The sequence below is a fragment of the Microtus ochrogaster genome, chromosome 10, assembly GCF_000317375.1.
Source record: "Microtus ochrogaster isolate Prairie Vole_2 chromosome 10, MicOch1.0, whole genome shotgun sequence".
Lineage (NCBI taxonomy): Eukaryota > Metazoa > Chordata > Mammalia > Rodentia > Cricetidae > Microtus > Microtus ochrogaster.
Window position 1 is genome coordinate 26,855,709 of NC_022016.1, and position 5,273 is coordinate 26,860,981.

A 5,273-nucleotide genomic window follows, 5' to 3' on the forward strand; every position below is an offset into this window, starting at 1 on the left:
GTGCTGGGATTAAAGGCGTGCGCCACCATCGCTCGGCTCACCCTCCATGTTTTATACTTGCAATAAAGCAGGTTAAGACTGGCTTGTAAGAAGTGAGTATCCAATCATGTATAGTCATTAAAATATTTATATTATATAGTAAATAAGTAATAAAACCATTATCTTAATATTTTTTTAAGTTGACTGCTAAATGACAGCACATCTGAGAAAACCTTGGCAGGGTTAAAGCTTTACAACAAGCAGAACTTGGTTCAAAAATGAAGACAGCATTAAATTCTTTTGATTTTGTTGTTCGTAGATTAGAAAATACTCAGGCATTCAATCGTGAGAAATCTAGATGTCATCACAAACCAAGACATAGTCGAACTGAAAGCTTCAACCAAAGCATGGTAAGCCAGAGTTCAGTATCATTATGATGGCAGCAGTTTTAGGATTTTAACCCTGACACCCTCATCTCAAAGCCTTTGATGTGGTCATCAGCCTAGACCACGGTGAAATGAAAGTGACGAGCTAGTTAAAATCAAGAGTTAACAAAAGCATGTGCAGCAAACTCAGGAATTTTCATTTGGCATGCTGCTTTTACATTAGTACTTGAAATTAACAGTCCAGGGGGTGGTGGTGGTACATGCCTTTAATTCTAGCACTTGGGAGGCAGAAGCAAGCAGATTTCTGGTAGTTTGAGGCCATTCTGGTCTACAGAGCAAGTTCCAGATCAGCTAAGGCTACAGAGAGAAACCCTGTCTTGAAAAATAAAAAAAAAGAAAACTGAAAAAAAAGAAAGAAAATAAAAGAGAAAATTATCAAAGAAATATTAGTCAGCTAGAGTAGTGCACACTTAAAATCCCAGAACTCAGGGGACTGAGGCAGGAGGATTGCTTTGATTTAAGGCCTCCCTTGGGTTATACAGTGAATCCCGGGCCACCTGAGGCTTCACAATGAGACCTCATCTCAAAAACATGTGTTAACTATGCTCAGGAAACTATGTTGCTGATTGTGATGAACTTTTCAAACGGCTTAACTTGGGACAATTTTAACATAAACAATAGGATGCAATTTAAATTACACTGAATTTGAGAAAAGATCTGGGGTGGGGGAATCTTCCAGAAGTGTGGGACCTAGTATAGAGTGAGTTCTAGAATTAGAAAAATACCATATTTTGTTCCCTCAGTCCCCTGTTGGAGTGGCAGAACAATTGATAGAGTGTAGTTAGGGAAAATAATATTTTCATGATCGACCCCGGGTTTATTAATGAAAGACAGATGGAAGGGAATGGAGGAAAGAGAAAGAGGGAGGGAGGTAGGGAAGAGGAGGAGAGAGAGGAAGAGGGATACACACACACACACACACACACACACACACACACACACACACACACACACACAGAGGGGTTGGGACAGGGAAGGAATCTCTGAAAGAATATCATGATAACCACACAGTACAGAGGAGGTCCTGACCATATAATCTAAAGTTCATCTGAATGGAATTCTTTTTTTTTTTTTTTTTGGTTTTTCGAGACAGGGTTTCTCTGTGGCTTTGGAGCCTGTCCTGGAACTAGCACTGTAGACCAGGCTGGTCTCGAACTCACAGAGATCCGCCTGCCTCTGCCTCCCGAGTGCTGGGATTAAAGGCGTGCGCCACCATCGCCCGGCTCTGAATGGAATTCTTAATAGACTGTTTGATCCAAATCTAAGCAGAAAGGAACTGTCCTGAATTTCACAGGTCTGGATTCTCTGCAGTAGTGTGCTGCTTCCCACAGAATGTAAGAGAATATTGGTGGCCACAGTGTGGCTTCCCTGTGGTCTCTGCTCTCCCGACCCCCGCGTGTGGCTTCCCCTGTGGTCTCTGCTCTCCCGACCCCCACGTGACTCTCTTTGTAGAAGTCACTGTGAACATGCCACTGAGGCACCCACCTGCTGTTGCCTGTGTCATCTGGAAGCTGGTCTTATTCCAGGGTTGGGTGGAAACAGAAGTGCAGTGGAAAAATAACCCTTCTAAGGGCCTGGAGAGATGGCTCAGCGGTTAAGAGCATTGCCTGCTCTTCCAAAGGTCCTGAGTTCAATTCCCAGCAACCACATGGTGGCTCACAACCATCTGTAATGAGGTCTGGTGCCCTCTCCTGGCCTGCAGGGATACACACAGACAGAACACTGTATATATACATAATAAATAAATAATATTAAATAAGTATTTTAAAAAAATAACCCTTCTATTTTAGTCTGTATCCTATCAGAAATAATTCAGGGACCGGTTTTCAGGTACGTTCAAATTTCCATTTTATTGTTCTCACTGTGTTAATTTAGCTCACTTTGTAATCACCAAGATTTGAATGTTGTGATATTGATATCACACTGCTCAAATTAGAATTGTTATTCATGATTCAAATTGTAATATATTCTATTATAAAGTGGATTATGGATAATCTGACTATAACAAGTATTGATTTCTCTATGGTGCCATTCCACTCATAAATCTTTAAAATTCTGGATCCAAAGATGTAAACTCAAAGTTCTTCATGAAGGAGGATTAGTGAATTTTAGTTGTTTCTGCCATGTAGTGTATGCATGTCTGTTTCTGAGGTGAGACTTGGCTGTCCAAGAGGTCATCAAGCGTTTAGGGACCACAGTGAAGCATCTTGCTGGCAGGGAGGTCACACAGTGGGCACAGTGAGAAATGCAGCCAGCATGTCTGTCAGAGCTGCTTTGCAACTCTTAACTCACAGCAGTCAGAATGGCTGCCATCAGGAAAACATGCAGCAAATGCTGATGTAGAGAAACTGAACTCTTGCCCAATGCCTGTAGGAGCGTAAACTGGTGCAGCTACCGTGGAATGCAGTATGGAGCTTCCTCAAAAAAAATTGAAAATAAGACAACCATATGACCCAGCTATGTCACTCCTTGGTATATTGCTGAAGGATTCTCTGACAGCACACCACAGAGATGAGTGCAGGTGTGCTTTGCTGCAGTATTTACAATAGCCAAGAGAGAGAACCAGCCTAGATTCCGGGCCGTGGATAAGTAAAGACAGTGTGGCCCTTACGTATGACGGAATTCATTCAGCTGTGCAGAAGAATGAAGTTATGACATTTCCGGTTAATTGGATGCAACTGAAGATCATTAAGTTATATGAAATAAGCCAAAGCCTGTCACACGTGGAATCTAGATTTAAACCTGTATGTGTGTAGGACGTGAGGCAGAAGAAGCCCTGGGAGGCAGTGGGGAGCAGCAAGTGATAAAGGATGGTGTGCAGCATAAAAGCAGAAGAATGGGGGACATTGGTGGGGTGAGTGAACAGCAAGGCTGGGGATGTACAGCGTGGAAGGGTAGGTGGGTGGGTGAGTAAGAACAAGGTATAATGATATATATGTGTGAAGACATCACAATGAGCCCATTTTTTGTCAGCTAAGCAAAGCAAATAATCATTTATTCATTTATTGGTGAGCACGTAGGCTGACTTCACAGCGTGTCTACAGTAGATGTGGGTGTGCTGGTATTTTTATGGTGAGCTGGCTTGGATTCCTTTGTGTGCATACCCAGGAATGGTACAGAGCAAGATCATATGGAAAGCTTTATTTTTCAGTTTTGGAGGAACTTTTTGCACAGATTTCAGCAGTGGCTGGATCAATTTCCCTTCCCCCCTAGAATGCGGAAGTGTTCATTTTGCTTTGCATGTTTGCCAGAATTTGTCATTTGTTTCTTGATCCTTATTATGACTAGGGTGAGAAGGAACCAGTGTAGTTTTTATTGCATTTCTTTTCTGAATAAGCATATAGTACTTTATAATGTACTTATTGCCCGTTTGTATCTCTTCTTTTGAGAACTATCTATCCAGTTCGTCAAATAATCACTTTTTAAGCAAGCAAGTGCAGTTAGGTTTGCTGTACTAGTAACAAAACATGTCCAGATACTTCCTTAAACCACTATCATGAAGTGCAATTAATAGATAATTGGTGTATTTATAGAGTGTATTTATATTTTACACAGTCACTGTATTGCTCCATTATGTTTGTTGAATTCTCAGACCACTATTATTTTCTTCTCATAATAATTTAAAAATTATTAAGCTATTTTAAAGTTGTGTGTGTGTGTGTACATGCGGGCATGCATGTTGAATGCAGATGACTGTAGGCCAGAAGCATCAGAACCCCCTAGAAATGCAAAGTGATTGTGAGCTGCCTGACATGGGTGCTTGGAACTGAACTTGGGTCCTCTGCAAGACCAACACGTGATCTCAAACATTTAATGTTATTTTCTAAGTACTTTTCTTCATAGTGACTCACCTCCTTAAACCTCTCTCACCTCACTTTAAGCAACTTTATCAGTAAGATCATGGATTTTCGGGCAATATCATATTTTTCTGATGTGTTCTACAACACAGACCTTAAGCAACTTTTGAGCTGCTGTGATGGTGGATATCTGTAGCCAAGCACTTGGGAGGCTGAGGCAGAAGAACTGTGAATTCAAAGGCAACCTGGGTGAGAAGTTGTCCCTCTCCCTGCACTTCTGTACCCCAACATAATCCATGCATCCCCCAGGACTGGCTCAGGAACTCCAGTGTTACGCTATGCTTTAGAAAATACCGACTTACTTTCCTTCCCTTGTGTGTCTCCTTGAGGTAAGCAGGTACGACATCATTATCTAACTTCACAAATGAGCAAATCAGACTGAAGGGTAAAATGTTATGATCAATAGATGACCAGAATTATCCATGTCACTATGCTTTCTCTATAAGGACCCAATGCTCCTACCATGCCACCAGCTCCATTAAGGAAGAAAATTTCAGAACTAAAAGTCAAATTGTATACAGTTAGACCTGAGAATGTTGGAGTCTTGTAATAACTTAAAGATAGACCAGACATAAAGACATGAGCGAGCCGTCACCCCCAGAGTGGATTTCCACAGCTGAGCTGTTCCCGCCTGCCAACCTCTGTAACTCTTGGCCTCCTGTAATCACCCCCACTTGAGTAACTTTGGTGCCATGAATGGAACATGACAGCCTTGAGAACCTGCCGCTTCCCTGATGAGTTTGCAAATTGTCATTCCATCTTAAGAAGACTCTTTCTGGCTTTGATAGGGAAGTCCCTGTGGGAGAGGTCTTACCTGACACGATCAAGAGGGTAGCGTCTGGACAGCAGACAGCAGCACGTAGGCCTTCAGCTCAACATCCCTCAAGGGAACAGATCCTGCCTGTGATTCATCCCTAAAACAGCCCTCGACTGAGACCCCTTGACTATAACCTTGTGAGAGACCAACCATCATGACGCAGTGGCCCCAGTG